At 46.2% G+C, this 16,768-nt stretch overlaps 34 pseudogenes; all 34 read right to left on the bottom strand.

Annotated features, from left to right (window-relative positions):
* Positions 1-307: 307 nt before the first annotated feature.
* Positions 308-426, bottom strand: LOC133567633 (5S ribosomal RNA; annotated as a pseudogene).
* A 364-nt stretch (positions 427-790) lies between these two features.
* Positions 791-899, bottom strand: LOC133567477 (5S ribosomal RNA; annotated as a pseudogene).
* Positions 900-1,264: 365 nt separating this feature from the next.
* Positions 1,265-1,383, bottom strand: LOC133565419 (5S ribosomal RNA; annotated as a pseudogene).
* Positions 1,384-1,747: 364 nt separating this feature from the next.
* On the bottom strand, positions 1,748-1,866 carry LOC133566342 (5S ribosomal RNA; annotated as a pseudogene).
* Positions 1,867-2,230: 364 nt separating this feature from the next.
* Positions 2,231-2,349, bottom strand: LOC133565762 (5S ribosomal RNA; annotated as a pseudogene).
* A 364-nt stretch (positions 2,350-2,713) lies between these two features.
* On the bottom strand, positions 2,714-2,832 carry LOC133567632 (5S ribosomal RNA; annotated as a pseudogene).
* Positions 2,833-3,196: 364 nt separating this feature from the next.
* LOC133567021 (5S ribosomal RNA) lies at positions 3,197-3,315 on the bottom strand (annotated as a pseudogene).
* A 364-nt stretch (positions 3,316-3,679) lies between these two features.
* On the bottom strand, positions 3,680-3,798 carry LOC133567631 (5S ribosomal RNA; annotated as a pseudogene).
* Positions 3,799-4,162: 364 nt separating this feature from the next.
* Positions 4,163-4,281, bottom strand: LOC133565462 (5S ribosomal RNA; annotated as a pseudogene).
* Positions 4,282-4,645: 364 nt separating this feature from the next.
* On the bottom strand, positions 4,646-4,764 carry LOC133566943 (5S ribosomal RNA; annotated as a pseudogene).
* A 364-nt stretch (positions 4,765-5,128) lies between these two features.
* Positions 5,129-5,247, bottom strand: LOC133566803 (5S ribosomal RNA; annotated as a pseudogene).
* Positions 5,248-5,611: 364 nt separating this feature from the next.
* LOC133565929 (5S ribosomal RNA) lies at positions 5,612-5,730 on the bottom strand (annotated as a pseudogene).
* Positions 5,731-6,125: 395 nt separating this feature from the next.
* LOC133566941 (5S ribosomal RNA) lies at positions 6,126-6,244 on the bottom strand (annotated as a pseudogene).
* A 364-nt stretch (positions 6,245-6,608) lies between these two features.
* LOC133565810 (5S ribosomal RNA) lies at positions 6,609-6,727 on the bottom strand (annotated as a pseudogene).
* A 364-nt stretch (positions 6,728-7,091) lies between these two features.
* On the bottom strand, positions 7,092-7,210 carry LOC133565838 (5S ribosomal RNA; annotated as a pseudogene).
* Positions 7,211-7,580: 370 nt separating this feature from the next.
* Positions 7,581-7,699, bottom strand: LOC133567630 (5S ribosomal RNA; annotated as a pseudogene).
* Positions 7,700-8,063: 364 nt separating this feature from the next.
* On the bottom strand, positions 8,064-8,182 carry LOC133567424 (5S ribosomal RNA; annotated as a pseudogene).
* Positions 8,183-8,550: 368 nt separating this feature from the next.
* On the bottom strand, positions 8,551-8,670 carry LOC133567329 (5S ribosomal RNA; annotated as a pseudogene).
* Positions 8,671-9,031: 361 nt separating this feature from the next.
* On the bottom strand, positions 9,032-9,148 carry LOC133567443 (5S ribosomal RNA; annotated as a pseudogene).
* A 365-nt stretch (positions 9,149-9,513) lies between these two features.
* LOC133565418 (5S ribosomal RNA) lies at positions 9,514-9,632 on the bottom strand (annotated as a pseudogene).
* Positions 9,633-10,001: 369 nt separating this feature from the next.
* LOC133566341 (5S ribosomal RNA) lies at positions 10,002-10,120 on the bottom strand (annotated as a pseudogene).
* Positions 10,121-10,484: 364 nt separating this feature from the next.
* Positions 10,485-10,604, bottom strand: LOC133566993 (5S ribosomal RNA; annotated as a pseudogene).
* Positions 10,605-10,969: 365 nt separating this feature from the next.
* LOC133567629 (5S ribosomal RNA) lies at positions 10,970-11,088 on the bottom strand (annotated as a pseudogene).
* A 362-nt stretch (positions 11,089-11,450) lies between these two features.
* Positions 11,451-11,569, bottom strand: LOC133567020 (5S ribosomal RNA; annotated as a pseudogene).
* Positions 11,570-11,933: 364 nt separating this feature from the next.
* Positions 11,934-12,052, bottom strand: LOC133565791 (5S ribosomal RNA; annotated as a pseudogene).
* Positions 12,053-12,416: 364 nt separating this feature from the next.
* Positions 12,417-12,535, bottom strand: LOC133565461 (5S ribosomal RNA; annotated as a pseudogene).
* A 364-nt stretch (positions 12,536-12,899) lies between these two features.
* Positions 12,900-13,018, bottom strand: LOC133566939 (5S ribosomal RNA; annotated as a pseudogene).
* Positions 13,019-13,382: 364 nt separating this feature from the next.
* LOC133566801 (5S ribosomal RNA) lies at positions 13,383-13,501 on the bottom strand (annotated as a pseudogene).
* A 364-nt stretch (positions 13,502-13,865) lies between these two features.
* Positions 13,866-13,984, bottom strand: LOC133566952 (5S ribosomal RNA; annotated as a pseudogene).
* A 364-nt stretch (positions 13,985-14,348) lies between these two features.
* LOC133566938 (5S ribosomal RNA) lies at positions 14,349-14,467 on the bottom strand (annotated as a pseudogene).
* Positions 14,468-14,831: 364 nt separating this feature from the next.
* LOC133566800 (5S ribosomal RNA) lies at positions 14,832-14,950 on the bottom strand (annotated as a pseudogene).
* Positions 14,951-15,314: 364 nt separating this feature from the next.
* Positions 15,315-15,433, bottom strand: LOC133565809 (5S ribosomal RNA; annotated as a pseudogene).
* A 364-nt stretch (positions 15,434-15,797) lies between these two features.
* Positions 15,798-15,916, bottom strand: LOC133565837 (5S ribosomal RNA; annotated as a pseudogene).
* A 370-nt stretch (positions 15,917-16,286) lies between these two features.
* On the bottom strand, positions 16,287-16,405 carry LOC133566469 (5S ribosomal RNA; annotated as a pseudogene).
* Between the last annotated feature and the right edge of the window lie 363 nt (positions 16,406-16,768).

Raw genomic sequence — 16,768 nt, 5'->3', positions numbered from 1 at the left:
TTCTGCAATGAGCTACACGTGTGTGATACAATAATCACTGCTCTTTTTCTCAGCCTATGTAACTCTTTGGACTTTTGCCCCACTGTTAGCACTGAAGTGCCTTGAGGCACATGGGTCACTGTTGGCGACACTGCAAATCTTGCTATAAATTTCAGACCGAGTCAAAACTAAACATGTTTTGGGTGGAGACCAGCGTTTTGTTTGGACGAGCATAATGTAGCGTTTTGACAAGTGTGGCAAGTATCTATAGCCATTGTGACAAAAACAAAAGGGAGAAAGTGCGCCCTATACTGGGAGCATCGCTAAAAGCCTACAGCACCTGGTATTCCTAGGCAGTCTCCCATCCAAGTACTAACCAGGCCAGACCCAGCTTAGCTTCCGAGATCAGACGAGATCGGGCGATCTTCGGGTAGTATGGCCGTAAGCCGAGAGGCAGTCCTCAGAATTCAATTTTTAAATGTGGCAAGCTGGTTGACAGAACCTTTCTGCAATGAGCTACACGTGTGTGATACAATAATCACTGCTCTTTTTCTCAGCCTATGTAACTCTTTGGACTTTTGCCCCACTGTTAGCACTGAAGTGCCTTGAGGCACATGGGTCACTGTTGGCGACACTGCAAATCTTGCTATAAATTTCAGACCGAGTCAAAACTAAACATGTTTTGGGTGGAGACCAGCGGTTTGTTTGGGCGAGCATAATGTAGCGTTTTGACAAGTGTGGCAAGTATCTATATCCATTGTGAAAAAAACAAAAGGGAGAAAGTGCGCCCTATACTGGTAGCATCGCTAAAAGCCTACAGCACCTGGTATTCCTAGGCAGTCTCCCATCCAAGTACTAACCAGGCCAGACCCAGTTTAGCTTCCAAGATCGGGCGATCTTCGGGTAGTATGGCCGTAAGCCGAGAGGCAGTCCTCAGAATTCAATTTTTAAATGTGGCAAGCTGTTTGACAGGAACTTTCTGCAATGAGCTACACGTGTGTGATACAATAATCACTGCTCTTTTTCTCAGCCTATGTAACTCTTTGGACTTTTGCCCCACTGTTAGCACTGAAGTGCCTTGAGGCACATGGGTGACTGTTGGCGACACTGCAAATCTTGCTATAAATTTCAGACCGAGTCAAAACTAAACATGTTTTGGGTGGAGACCAGTGTTTTGTTTGGACGAGCATGAACATAACGTTTTGACAAGTGTGGCAAGTATCTAGAGCCATTGTGACAAAAACAAAAGGGAGAAAGTGCGCCCTATACTGGGAGCATCGCTAAAAGCCTACAGCACCTGGTATTCCTAGGCAGTCTCCCATCCAAGTACTAACCAGGCCAGACCCAGTTTAACTTCCGAGATCAGACGAGATCGGGGGATCTTCGGGTAGTATGGCCGTAAGCCGAGAGGCTGTCCTCAGAATTAAATTTTTAAATGTGGCAAGCTGGTTGACAGGACCTTTCAACAATGAGCTACACGTGTGTGATACAATAATCACTGCTCTTTTTCTCAGCTTATGTAACTCTTTGGACTTTTGCCCCACTGTTAGCACTGAAGTGCCTTGAGGCACATGGGTCACTGTTGGCGACACTGCAAATCTTGCTATAAATTTCAGACCGAGTCACAACTAAACTTGTTTTGGGTGGAGACCAGCGTTTTGTTTGGACGAGCATAATGTAGCATTTTGACACGTGTGGCAAGTATCAATAGCCATTGTGACAAAAACAAAAGGGAGAAAGTGCGCCCTATACTGGGAGCATCGCTAAAAGCCTACAGCACCTGGTATTCCTAGGCAGTCTCCCAACCAAGTACTAAGCAGGCCAGACCCAGCTTAGCTTCCGAGATCAGACGAGATCGGGCGATCTTCGGGTAGTATGGCCGTAAGCCGAGAGGCAGTCCTCAGAATCCAATTTTCAAATGTGGCAAGCTGGTTGACAGGAACTTTCTGCAATGAGCTACACGTGTGTGATACAATAATCACTGCTCTTTTTCTCAGCCTATGTAACTCTTTGGACTTTTGCCCCACTGTTAGCACTGAAGTGCCTTGAGGCACATGGGTCACTGTTGGCAACACTGCAAATCTTGCTATAAATTTCAGACCGAGTCAAAACTAAACATGTTTTGGGTGGAGACCAGCGTTTTGTTTGGACGAGCATAATGTAGCGTTTTGACAAGTGTGGCAAGTATCTATAGCCATTGTGACAAAAACAAAAGGGAGAAAGTGCGCCCTATACTGGGAGCATCGCTAAAAGCCTACAGCACCTGGTATTCCTAGGCAATCTCCCATCCAAGTACTAACCAGGCCAGACCCAGCTTAGCTTCCGAGATCAGACGAGATCGGGCGATCTTCGGGTAGTATGGCCGTAAGCCGAGAGGCAGTCCTCAGAATTCAATTTTTAAATATGGCAAGCTGGTTGACAGGACCTTTCTGCAATGAGCTACACGTGTGTAATACAATAATATCTGGTCTTTTTCTCAGCCGATGTAACTCTTTGGACTTTTGCCCCACTGTTAGCACTGAAGTGCCTTGAGGCACATGGGTCACTGTTGGCGACACTGCAAATCTTGCTATAAATTTCAGACCGAGTCAAAACTAAATATGTTTTGGGTGGAGACCAGCGTTTTGTTTGGACGAGCATAATGTAGCGTTTTGACAAGTGTGGCAAGTATCTATAGCCATTGTGACAAAAACAAAAGGGAGAAAGTGCGCCCTATACTGGGAGCATCGCTAAAAGCCTACAGCACCTGGTATTCCTAGGCAGTCTCCCATCCAAGTACTAACCAGGCCAGACCCAGCTTAGCTTCCGAGATCAGACGAGATCGGGCGATCTTCGGGTAGTATGGCCGTAAGCCGAGAGGCTGTCCTCAGAATTAAATTTTTAAATGTGGCAAGCTGGTTGACAGGACCTTTCTGCAATGAGCCACACGTGTGTAATACAATAATCACTGCTCTTTTTCTCAGCTTATGTAACTCTTTGGACTTTTGCCCCACTGTTAGCACTGAAGTGCCTTGAGGCACATGGGTCACTGTTGGCGACACTGCAAATCTTGCTATAAATTTCAGACCGAGTCAAAACTAAACTTGTTTTGGGTGGAGACCAGCGTTTTGTTTGGACGAGCATAATGTAGCATTTTGACACGTGTGGCAAGTATCTATAGCCATTGTGACAAAAACAAAAGGGAGAAAGTGCGCCCTATACTGGGAGCATCGCTAAAAGCTTACAGCACCTGGTATTCCTAGGCAGTCTCCCAACCAAGTACTAACCAGGCCAGACCCAGCTTAGCTTCCGAGATCAGACGAGAACGGGCTATCTTCGGGTAGTATGGCCGTAAGCCGAGAGGCAGTCCTCAGAATCCAATTTTCAAATGTGGCAAGCTGGTTGACAGGAACTTTCTGCAATGAGCTACACGTGTGTGATACAATAATCACTGCTCTTTTTCTCAGCCTATGTAACTCTTTGGACTTTTGCCCCACTGTTAGCACTGAAGTGCCTTGAGGCACATGGGTCACTGTTGGCAACACTGCAAATCTTGCTATAAATTTCAGACCGAGTCAAAACTAAACATGTTTTGGGTGGAGACCAGCGTTTTGTTTGGACGAGCATAATGTAGCGTTTTGACAAGTGTGGCAAGTATCTATAGCCATTGTGACAAAAACAAAAGGGAGAAAGTGCGCCCTATACTGGGAGCATCGCTAAAAGCCTACAGCACCTGGTATTCCTAGGCAGTCTCCCATCCAAGTACTAACCAGGCCAGACCCAGCTTAGCTTCCGAGATCAGACGAGATCGGGCGATCTTCGGGTAGTATGGCCGTAAGCCGAGAGGCAGTCCTCAGAATTCAATTTTTAAATGTGGCAAGCTGGTTGACAGGACCTTTCTGCAATGAGCTACACGTGTGTAATACAATAATCACTGGTCTTTTTCTCAGCTTATGTAACTCTTTGGACTTTTGCCCCACTGTTAGCACTGAAGTGCCTTGAGGCACATGGGTCACTGTTGGCGACACTGCAAATCTTGCTATAAATTTCAGACCGAGTCAAAACTAAATATGTTTTGGGTGGAGACCAGCGTTTTGTTTGGACGAGCATAATGTAGCGTTTTGACAAGTGTGGCAAGTATCTATAGCCATTGTGACAAAAACAAAAGGGAGAAAGTGCGCCCTATACTGGGAGCATCGCTAAAAGCCTACAGCACCTGGTATTCCTAGGCAGTCTCCCATCCATGTACTAACCAGGCCTGACCCAGCTTAGCTTCCGAGATCAGACGAGATCAGGCGATCATTGGGTAGTATGGCCGTAAGCCGAGAGGCAGTCCTCTGAATCCAATTTTTAAATGTGGCAAGCTGGTTGACAGGACCTTTCTGCAATGAGCTACACGTGTGTGATACAATAATCACTGCTCTTTTTCTCAGCCTATGTAACTCTTTGGACTTTTGCCCCACTGTTAGCACTGAAGTGCCTTGAGGCACATGGGTCACTGTTGGCGACACTGCAAATCTTGCTATAAATTTCAGACCGAGTCAAAACTAAACATGTTTTGGGTGGAGAGCAGCGTTTTGTTTGGATGAGCATAATGTAGCGTTTTGACAAGTGTGGCAAGTATCTATAGCCATTGTGAGAAAAACAAAAGGGAGAAAGTGCGCCCTATACTGGGGGCATCGCTAAAAGCCTACAGCGCTTGGTATTCCTAGGCAGTCTCCCAACCAAGTACTAACCAGGCCAGACCCAGCTTAGCTTCCGAGATCAGACGAGATCGGGCGATCTTCGGGTAGTATGGCCGTAAGCCGAGATGCAGTCCTCAGAATTAAATTTTTAAATGTGGCAAGCTGGTTGACAGGACCTTTCTGCAATGAGTTACACGTGTGTGATACAATAATCACTGCTCTTTTTCTCAGCCTATGTAACCCTTACGACTTTTTCCCCACTGTTAGCACTGAAGTGCCTTGAGGCACATGGGTAACTATTGGCGACACTGCAAATCTTGCTATAAATTTCAGACCGAGTCAAAACTAAACATGTTTTGGGTGGAGACCAGCGTTTTGCTTGGACGAGCATAATGTAGCGTTTTGACAAGTGTGGCAAGTATCTATAGCCATTGTGACAAAAACAAAAGGGAGAAAGTGCGCCCTATACTGGGAGCATCGCTAAAAGCCTACAACACCTGGTATTCCTAGGCAGTCTCCCATCCAAGTACTAACCAGGCCAGACCCAGCTTAGCTTCCGAGATCAGACGAGATCGGGCGATCTTCGGGTATTATGGCCGTAAGCCGAGAGGCAGTCCTCAGAATTCAATTTTTAAATGTGGCAAGCTGGTTGACAGGACCTTTCTGCAATGAGCTACACGTGTGTGATACAATAATCACTGCTCTTTTTCTCAGCCTATGTAACTCTTTAGACTTTTGCCCCACTGTTAGCACTGAAGTGCCTTGAGGCACATGGGTCACTGTTGGCGACACTGCAAATCTTGCTATAAATTTCAGACCGAGTCAAAACTAAACATGTTTTGGGTGGAGACCAGCGTTTTGTTTGGACGAGCATAATGTAGCGTTTTGACAAGTGTGGCAAGTATCTATAGCCATTGTGACAAAAACAAAAGGGAGAAAGTGCGCCCTATACTGGGAGCATCGCTAAAAGCCTACAGCACCTGGTATTCCTAGGCAGTCTCCCATCCAAGTACTAACCAGGCCAGACCCAGCTTAGCTTCCGAGATCAGACGAGATCGGGCGATCTTCGGGTAGTATGGCCGTAAGGCGGGCGATCTTCGGGTAGTATGGCCGTAAGGCGAGAGACAGTTCTCAGAATTCAACTTTTAAATGTGGCAAGCTGGTTGACAGGACCTTTCTGCAATGAGCTACACGTGTGTGATACAATAATCACTGCTCTTTTTCTCAGCCTATGTAACTCTTTGGACTTTTGCCCCACTGTTAGCACTGAAGTGCCTTGAGGCACATGGGTCACTGTTGGCGACACTGCAAATCTTGCTATAAATTTCAGACCGAGTCAAAACTAAACATGTTTTGGGTGGAGACCAGCGTTTTGTTTGGACGAGCATAATGAAGCGTTTTGACAAGTGTGGCAAGTATCTATAGCCATTGTGATAAAAACAAAAGGGAGAAAGTGCGCCCTATACTGGGGGCATCGCTAAAAGCCTACAGCGCTTGGTATTCCTAGGCAGTCTCCCAACCAAGTACTAACCAGGCCAGACCCAGCTTAGCTTCCGAGATCAGACGAGATCGGGCGATCTTCGGGTAGTATGGCCGTAAGCCGAGATGCAGTCCTCAGAATTAAATTTTTAAATGTGGCAAGCTGGTTGACAGGACCTTTCTGCAATGAGTTACACGTGTGTGATACAATAATCACTGCTTTTTTTCTCAGCCTTTGTAACCCTTACGACTTTTGCCCCACTGTTAGCACTGAAGTGCCTTGAGGCACATGGGTAACTATTGGCGACACTGCAAATCTTGCTATAAATTTCTGACCGAGTCAAAACTAAACATGTTTTGGGTGGAGACCAGCGTTTTGTTTGGACGAGCATAATGTAGCGTTTTGACAAGTGTGGCAAGTATCTATAGCCATTGTGACAAAAACAAAAGGGAGAAAGTGCGCCCTATACTGGGAGCATCGCTAAAAGCCTACAGCACCTGGTATTCCTAGGCAGTCTCCCATCCAAGTACTAACCAGGCCAGACCCAGCTTAGCATCCGAGATCAGACGAGATCGGGCGATCTTCGGGTAGTATGGCCGTAAGCCGAGAGGCAGTCCTCAGAATTCAATTTTTAAATGTGGCAAGCTGGTTGACAGGAACTTTCTGCAATGAGCTACACGTGTGTGATACAATAATCACTGCTCTTTTTCTCAGCCTATGTAACTCTTTGGACTTTTGCCCCACTGTTAGCACTGACGTGCCTTGAGGCACATGGGTCACTGTTGGCGACACTGCAAATCTTGCTATAAATTTCAGACCGAGTCAAAACTAAACATGTTTTGGGTGGAGACCAGCGTTTTGTTTGGACGAGCATAATGTAGCGTTTTGACAAGTGTGGCAAGTATCTATAGCCATTGTGACAAAAACAAAAGGGAGAAAGTGCGCCCTATACTGGGAGCATCGCTAAAAGCCTACAGCACCTGGTATTCCTAGGCAGTCTCCCATCCAAGTACTAACCAGGCCAGACCTAGCTTAGCTTCCGAGATCAGACGAGATCGGGCGATCTTCGGGTAGTATGGCCGTAAGCCGAGAGGCGGTCCTCAGAATTCAATTTTTAAATGTGGCAAGCTGGTTGACAGGACCTTTCTGCAATGAGCTACACGTGTGTGATACAATAATCACTGCTCTTTTTCTCAGCCTATGTATCTCTTTGGACTTTTGCCCCACTGTTAGCACTGAAGTGCCTTGAGGCACATGGGTCACTGTTGGCGACACTGCAAATCTTGCTATAAATTTCAGACCGAGTCAAAACTAAACAAACATGTTTTGGGTGGAGACCAGCGGTTTGTTTTTGGACGAGCATAATGTAGCGTTTTGACAAGTGTGGCAAGTATCTCTAGCCATTGTGAAAAAAACAAAAGGGAGAAAGTGCGCCCTATACTGGGAGCATCGCTAAAAGCCTACAGCACCTGGTATTCCTAGGCAGTCTCCCATCCAAGTACTAACCAGGCCAGACCCAGCTTAGCTTCCGAGATCAGACGAGATCGGGCGATCTTCGGGTAGTATGGCCGTAAGCCGAGAGGCAATCCTCAGAATTCAATTTTTAAATGTGGCAAGCTGGTTGACAGGACCTTTCTGCAATGAGCTACACGTGTGTGATACAATAATCACTGCTCTTTTTCTCAGCCTATGTAACTCTTTGGACTTTTGCCCCACTGTTAGCACTGAATTGCCTTGAGGCACATGGGTCACTGTTGGCGACACTGCAAATCTTGCTATAAATTTCAGACCGAGTCAAAACTAAACATGTTTTGGGTGGAGACCAGCGTTTTGTTTGGACGAGCATAATGTAGCGTTTTGACAAGTGTGGCAAGTATCTATAGCCATTGTGACAAAAACAAAAGGGAGAAAGTGCGCCCTATACTGGGAGCATCGCTAAAAGCCTGAAGCACGTGGTATTCCTAGGCAGTCTCCTATCCAAGTAATAACCAGGCCAGACCCAGCTTAGCTTCCGAGATCAGACGAGATCGGGCGATCTTCGGGTAGTATGGCCGTAAGCCGAGAGGCAATCCTCAGAATTCAATTTTTAAATGTGGCAAGCTGGTTGACAGGACCTTTCTGCAATGAGCTACACGTGTGTGATACAATAATCACTGCTCTTTTTCTCAGCCTATGTATCTCTTTGGACTTTTGCCCCACTGTTAGCACTGAAGTGCCTTGAGGCACATGGGTGACTGTTGGCGACACTGCAAATCTTGCTATAAATTTCAGACAGAGTCAAAACTAAACAAACATGTTTTGGGTGGAGACCAGCGGTTTGTTTGGGCGAGCATAATGTAGCGTTTTGACAAGTGTGGCAAGTATCTATAGCCATTGTGAAAAAAACAAAGGGAGAAAGTGCGCCCTATACTGGTAGCAATCGCTAAAAGCCTACAGCACCTGGTATTCCTAGGCAGTCTCCCAACCAAGTACTAACCAGGACAGGACCCAGCTTAGCTTCCGAGATCAGACGAGATCGGGCGATCTTCGGGTAGTATGGCCGTAAGACGAGAGGCAGACCTCAGAATTAAATTTTTAAATGTGGCAAGCTGGTTGACAGGACCTTTCTGCATTGAGCTACACGTGTGTATACAATAATCACGGCTCTTTTCTCAGCTTTTGTAACTCTTTGGACTTTTGCCCAACTGTTAGCACTGAAGTGCCTTGAGGCACATGGGTCACTGTTGGCGACACTGCAAATCTTGCTATAAATTTTCAGACCGAGTCAAAACTAAACATGTTTTGGGTGGAGACCAGCGTTTTGTTTGACGAGCATAATGTAGCGTTTTGACAAGTGTGGCAAGTATCTATAGCCATTGTGACAAAAACAAAAGGGAGAAGTGCGCCCTATACTGGGAGCATCGCTAAAAGCCTACAGCACCTGGTATTCCTAGGCAGTCTCCCATCCAAGTACTAACCAGCCAGACCCAGCTTAGCTTCCGAAATCAGACGAGATCGGGCAATCTTCGGTAGTATGGCCGTAAGCCGAGAGGCAGTCCTCAGAATTCAATTTTTAAAGTGTGGCAAGCTGGTTGACAGAACCTTTCTGCAATGAGCTACACGTGTGTGATACAATAATCACTGCTCTTTTTTCTAGCCTATGTAACTCTTTGGACTTTTGCCCCACTGTTAGCACTGAAGTGCCTTGAGGCACATGGGTGACTGTTGGCGACACTGCAAATCTTGCTATAAATTTCAGACCGAGTCAAAACTAACATGTTTTGGGTGGAGACCAGTGTTTTGTTTGGACGAGCATGAACATAACGTTTTGACAAGTGTGGCAAGTATCTAGAGCCATTGTGACAAAAACAAAAGGGAGAAAGTGCGCCCTATACTGGGAGCATCGCTAAAAGCCTACAGCACCTGGTATTCCTAGGCAGTCTCCCATCCAAGTACTAACCAGGCCAGACCCAGTTTAACTTCCGAGATCAGACGAGATCGGGGGATCTTCGGGTAGTATGGCCGTAAGCCGAGAGGCTGTCCTCAGAATTAAATTTTTAAATGTGGCAAGCTGGTTGACAGGGACCTTTCAACAATGAGCTACACGTGTGTGATACAATAATCACTGCTCTTTTTCTCAGCTTATGTAACTCTTTTGGACTTTTGCCCCACTGTTAGCACTGAAGTGCCTTGAGGCACATGGGTCACTGTTGGCGACACTGCAAATCTTGCTATAAATTTCAGACCGAGTCACAACTAAACTTGTTTTTGGGTGGAGACCAGCGTTTTGTTTGGACGAGCATAATGTAGCATTTTGACACGTGTGGCAAGTATCAATAGCCATTGTGACAAAAACAAAAGGGAGAAAGTGCGCCCTTATACTGGGGAGCATCGCTAAAAGCCTACAGCACCTGGTATTCCTAGGCAGTCTCCCAACCAAGTACTAAGCAGGCCAGACCCAGCTTAGCTTCCGAGATCAGACGAGATCGGGCGATCTTCGGGTAGTATGGCCGTAAGCCGAGAGGCAAGTCCTCAGAATCCAATTTTCAAATGTGGCAAGCTGGTTGACAGGAACTTTCTGCAATGAGCTACACGTGTGTGATACAATAATCACTGCTCTTTTTCTCAGCCTATGTAACTCTTTGGACTTTTGCCCCACTGTTAGCACTGAAGTGCCTTGAGGCACATGGGTCACTGTTGGCAACACTGCAAATCTTGCTATAAATTTCAGACCGAGTCAAAACTAAACATGTTTGGGTGGAGACCAGCGTTTTGTTTGGACGAGCATAATGTAGCGTTTTGACAAGTGTGGCAAGTATCTATAGCCATTGTGACAAAAACAAAAGGGAGAAAGTGCGCCCTATACTGGGAGCATCGCTAAAAGCCTACAGCACCTGGTATTCCTAGGCAATCTCCCATCCAAGTACTAACCAGGCCAGACCCAGCTTAGCTTCCGAGATCAGACGAGATCGGGCGATCTTCGGGTAGTATGGGCCGTAAGCCGAGAGGCAGTCCTCAGAATTCAATTTTTAAATATGGCAAGCTGGTTGACAGGACCTTCTGCAATGAGCTACACGTGTGTAATACAATAATATCTGGTCTTTTTTCTCAGCCGATGTAACTCTTTGGACTTTTGCCCCACTGTTAGCACTGAAGTGCCTTGAGGCACATGGGTCACTGTTGGCGACACTGCAAATCTTGCTATAAATTTCAGACCGAGTCAAAACTAAATATGTTTTGGGTGGAGACCAGCGTTTTGTTTGGACGAGCATAATGTAGCGTTTTGACAAGTGTGGCAAGTATCTATAGCCATTGTGACAAAAACAAAAGGGAGGAAAGTGCGCCCTATACTGGGAGCATCGCTAAAAGCCTACAGCACCTGGTATTCCTAGGCAGTCTCCCATCCAAGTACTAACCAGGCCAGACCCAGCTTAGCTTCCGAGATCAGACGAGATCGGGCGATCTTCGGGTAGTATGGCCGTAAGCCGAGAGGCTGTCCTCAGAATTAAATTTTTAAATGTGGCAAGCTGGTTGACAGGACCTTTCTGCAATGAGCCACACGTGTGTAATACAATAATCACTGCTCTTTTTCTCAGCTTATGTAACTCTTTGGACTTTTGCCCCACTGTTAGCACTGAGATGCCTTGAGGCACATGGGTCACTGTTGGCGACACTGCAAATCTTGCTATAAATTTCAGACCGAGTCAAAACTAAACTTGTTTTGGGTGGAGACCAGCTTTGTTTGGACGAGCATAATGTAGCATTTTGACACGTGTGGCAAGTATCAATAGCCATTGTGACAAAAACAAAAGGGAGAAAGTGCGCCCTATACTGGGAGCATCGCTAAAAGCTTACAGCACCTGGTATTCCTAGGCAGTCTCCCAACCAAGTACTAACCAGGCCAGACCCAGCTTAGCTTCCGAGATCAGACGAGAACGGGCTATCTTCGGGTAGTATGGCCGTAAGCCGAGAGGCAGTCCTCAGAATCCAATTTTCAAATGTGGCAAGCTGGTTGACAGGAACTTTCTGCAATGAGCTACACGTGTGTGATACAATAATCACTGCTCTTTTTCTCAGCCTATGTAACTCTTTGGACTTTTGCCCCACTGTTAGCACTGAAGTGCCTTGAGGCACATGGGTCACTGTTGGCAACACTGCAAATCTTGCTATAAATTTCAGACCGAGTCAAAACTAAACATGTTTTGGGTGGAGACCAGCGTTTTGTTTGGACGAGCATAATGTAGCGTTTTGACAAGTGTGGCAAGTATCTATAGCCATTGTGACAAAAACAAAAGGGAGAAAGTGCGCCCTATACTGGGAGCATCGCTAAAAGCCTACAGCACCTGGTATTCCTAGGCAGTCTCCCATCCAAGTACTAACCAGGCCAGACCCAGCTTAGCTTCCGAGATCAGACGAGATCGGGCGATCTTCGGGTAGGATGGCCGTAAGCCGAGAGGCAGTCCTCAGAATTCAATTTTTAAATGTGGCAAGCTGGTTGACAGGACCTTTCTGCAATGAGCTACACGTGTGTAATACAATAATCACTGGTCTTTTTCTCAGCTTATGTAACTCTTTGGACTTTTGCCCCACTGTTAGCACTGAAGTGCCTTGAGGCACATGGGTCACTGTTGGCGACACTGCAAATCTTGCTATAAATTTCAGACCGAGTCAAAACTAAATATGTTTTGGGTGGAGACCAGCGTTTTGTTTGGACGAGCATAATGTAGCGTTTTGACAAGTGTGGCAAGTATCTATAGCCATTGTGACAAAAACAAAAGGGAGAAAGTGCGCCCTATACTGGGAGCATCGCTAAAAGCCTACAGCACCTGGTATTCCTAGGCAGTCTCCCATCCATGTACTAACCAGGCCTGACCCAGCTTAGCTTCCGAGATCAGACGAGATCAGGCGATCATTGGGTAGTATGGCCGTAAGCCGAGAGGCAGTCCTCTGAATCCAATTTTTAAATGTGGCAAGCTGGTTGACAGGACCTTTCTGCAATGAGCTACACGTGTGTGATACAATAATCACTGCTCTTTTTCTCAGCCTATGTAACTCTTTGGACTTTTGCCCCACTGTTAGCACTGAAGTGCCTTGAGGCACATGGGTCACTGTTGGCGACACTGCAAATCTTGCTATAAATTTCAGACCGAGTCAAAACTAAACATGTTTTGGGTGGAGAGCAGCGTTTTGTTTGGATGAGCATAATGTAGCGTTTTGACAAGTGTGGCAAGTATCTATAGCCATTGTGAGAAAAACAAAAGGGAGAAAGTGCGCCCTATACTGGGGGCATCGCTAAAAGCCTACAGCGCTTGGTATTCCTAGGCAGTCTCCCAACCAAGTACTAACCAGGCCAGACCCAGCTTAGCTTCCGAGATCAGACGAGATCGGGCGATCTTCGGGTAGTATGGCCGTAAGCCGAGATGCAGTCCTCAGAATTAAATTTTTAAATGTGGCAAGCTGGTTGACAGGACCTTTCTGCAATGAGTTACACGTGTGTGATACAATAATCACTGCTCTTTTTCTCAGCCTATGTAACCCTTACGACTTTTTCCCCACTGTTAGCACTGAAGTGCCTTGAGGCACATGGGTAACTATTGGCGACACTGCAAATCTTGCTATAAATTTCAGACCGAGTCAAAACTAAACATGTTTTGGGTGGAGACCAGCGTTTTGCTTGGACGAGCATAATGTAGCGTTTTGACAAGTGTGGCAAGTATCTATAGCCATTGTGACAAAAACAAAAGGGAGAAAGTGCGCCCTATACTGGGAGCATCGCTAAAAGCCTACAACACCTGGTATTCCTAGGCAGTCTCCCATCCAAGTACTAACCAGGCCAGACCCAGCTTAGCTTCCGAGATCAGACGAGATCGGGCGATCTTCGGGTATTATGGCCGTAAGCCGAGAGGCAGTCCTCAGAATTCAATTTTTAAATGTGGCAAGCTGGTTGACAGGACCTTTCTGCAATGAGCTACACGTGTGTGATACAATAATCACTGCTCTTTTTCTCAGCCTATGTAACTCTTTAGACTTTTGCCCCACTGTTAGCACTGAAGTGCCTTGAGGCACATGGGTCACTGTTGGCGACACTGCAAATCTTGCTATAAATTTCAGACCGAGTCAAAACTAAACATGTTTTGGGTGGAGACCAGCGTTTTGTTTGGACGAGCATAATGTAGCGTTTTGACAAGTGTGGCAAGTATCTATAGCCATTGTGACAAAAACAAAAGGGAGAAAGTGCGCCCTATACTGGGAGCATCGCTAAAAGCCTACAGCACCTGGTATTCCTAGGCAGTCTCCCATCCAAGTACTAACCAGGCCAGACCCAGCTTAGTTTCCGAGATCAGACGAGATCGGGCGATCTTCGGGTAGTATGGCCGTAAGGCGAGAGACAGTTCTCAGAATTCAACTTTTAAATGTGGCAAGCTGGTTGACAGGACCTTTCTGCAATGAGCTACACGTGTGTGATACAATAATCACTGCTCTTTTTCTCAGCCTATGTAACTCTTTGGACTTTTGCCCCACTGTTAGCACTGAAGTGCCTTGAGGCACATGGGTCACTGTTGGCGACACTGCAAATCTTGCTATAAATTTCAGACCGAGTCAAAACTAAACATGTTTTGGGTGGAGACCAGCGTTTTGTTTGGACGAGCATAATGAAGCGTTTTGACAAGTGTGGCAAGTATCTATAGCCATTGTGATAAAAACAAAAGGGAGAAAGTGCGCCCTATACTGGGGGCATCGCTAAAAGCCTACAGCGCTTGGTATTCCTAGGCAGTCTCCCAACCAAGTACTAACCAGGCCAGACCCAGCTTAGCTTCCGAGATCAGACGAGATCGGGCGATCTTCGGGTAGTATGGCCGTAAGCCGAGATGCAGTCCTCAGAATTAAATTTTTAAATGTGGCAAGCTGGTTGACAGGACCTTTCTGCAATGAGTTACACGTGTGTGATACAATAATCACTGCTTTTTTTCTCAGCCTTTGTAACCCTTACGACTTTTGCCCCACTGTTAGCACTGAAGTGCCTTGAGGCACATGGGTAACTATTGGCGACACTGCAAATCTTGCTATAAATTTCTGACCGAGTCAAAACTAAACATGTTTTGGGTGGAGACCAGCGTTTTGCTTGGACGAGCATAATGTAGCATTTTGACAAGTGTGGCAAGTATCTATAGCCATTGTGACAAAAACAAAAGGGAGAAAGTGCGCCCTATACTGGGAGCATCGCTAAAAGCCTACAACACCTGGTATTCCTAGGCAGTCTCCCATCCAAGTACTAACCAGGCCAGACCCAGCTTAGCTTCCGAGATCAGACGAGATCGGGCGATCTTCGGGTATTATGGCCGTAAGCCAAGAGGCAGTCCTCAGAATTCAATTTTTAAATGTGGAAAGCTGTTTGACAGGAACTTTCTGCAATGAGCTATACGTGTGTGATACAATTATCACTGCTCTTTTTCTCAGCCTATGTAACTCTTTGGACTTTTGCCCCACTGTTAGCACTGAAGTGCCTTGAGGCACATGGGTCACTGTTGGCGACACTGCAAATCTTGCTATAAATTTCAGACCGAGTCAAAACTAAACATGTTTTGGGTGGAGACCAGCGTTTTGTTTGGACGAGCATAATGTAGCGTTTTGACAAGTGTGGCAAGTATCTATAGCCATTGTGACAAAAACAAAAGGGAGAAAGTGCGCCCTATACTGGGAGCATCGCTAAAAGCCTACAGCACCTGGTATTCCTAGGCAGTCTCCCATCCAAGTACTAACCAGGCCAGACCCAGCTTAGCATCCGAGATCAGACGAGATCGGGCGATCTTCGGGTAGTATGGCCGTAAGCCGAGAGGCAGTCCTCAGAATTCAATTTTTAAATGTGGCAAGCTGGTTGACAGGAACTTTCTGCAATGAGCTACACGTGTGTGATACAATAATCACTGCTCTTTTTCTCAGCCTATGTAACTCTTTGGACTTTTGCCCCACTGTTAGCACTGACGTGCCTTGAGGCACATGGGTCACTGTTGGTGACACTGCAAATCTTGCTATAAATTTCAGACCGAGTCAAAACTAAACATGTTTTGGGTGGAGACCAGCGTTTTGTTTGGACGAGCATAATGTAACGTTTTGACAAGTGTGGCAAGTATCTATAGCCATTGTGACAAAAACAAAAGGGAGAAAGTGCGCCCTATACTGGGAGCATCGCTAAAAGCCTACAGCACCTGGTATTCCTAGGCAGTCTCCCATCCAAGTACTAACCAGGCCAGACCTAGCTTAGCTTCCGAGATCAGACGAGATCGGGCGATCTTCGGGTAGTATGGCCGTAAGCCGAGAGGCGGTCCTCAGAATTCAATTTTTAAATGTGGCAAGCTGGTTGACAGGACCTTTCTGCAATGAGCTACACGTGTGTGATACAATAATCACTGCTCTTTTTCTCAGCCTATGTATCTCTTTGGACTTTTGCCCCACTGTTAGCACTGAAGTGCCTTGAGGCACATGGGTCACTGTTGGCGACACTGCAAATCTTGCTATAAATTTCAGACCGAGTCAAAACTAAACAAACATGTTTTGGGTGGAGACCAGCGGTTTGTTTTTGGACGAGCATAATGTAGCGTTTTGACAAGTGTGGCAAGTATCTCTAGCCATTGTGAAAAAAACAAAAGGGAGAAAGTGCGCCCTATACTGGGAGCATCGCTAAAAGCCTACAGCACTTGGTATTCCTAGGCAGTCTCCCAACCAAGTACTAACCAGGCCAGACCCAGCTTAGCTTCCGAGATCAGACGAGATCGGGCGATCTTCGGGTAGTATGGCCGTAAGCCGAGACGCAGTCCTCAGAATTCAATTTTTAAATGTGGCAAGCTGGTTGACAGGACCTTTCTGCAATGAGCTACACGTGTGTGATACAATAATCACTGCTCTTTTTCTCAATCTATGTAACTCTTTGGACTCTTGGCCCACTGTTAGCACTGAAGTGCCTTGAGGCACATGGGTGACTGTTGGCGACACTGCAAATCTTGCTATAAATTTCAGACCGAGTCAAAACTAAACATGTTTTGGGTGGAGACCAGTGTTTTGTTTGGACGAGCATAAACGTAGCGTTTTGACAAGTGTGGCAAGTATCTATAGCAATTGTGACGAAAACAAAAGGGAGAAAGTGCGCCCTATACTGGGAGCATCGCTA

The sequence above is a fragment of the Nerophis ophidion genome, linkage group LG13 (genome assembly GCF_033978795.1).
Source record: "Nerophis ophidion isolate RoL-2023_Sa linkage group LG13, RoL_Noph_v1.0, whole genome shotgun sequence".
Lineage (NCBI taxonomy): Eukaryota > Metazoa > Chordata > Actinopteri > Syngnathiformes > Syngnathidae > Nerophis > Nerophis ophidion.
The sequence above is the reverse complement of the archived record's forward strand: the minus strand, read 5'-3'. Positions and strand labels throughout refer to the sequence as shown.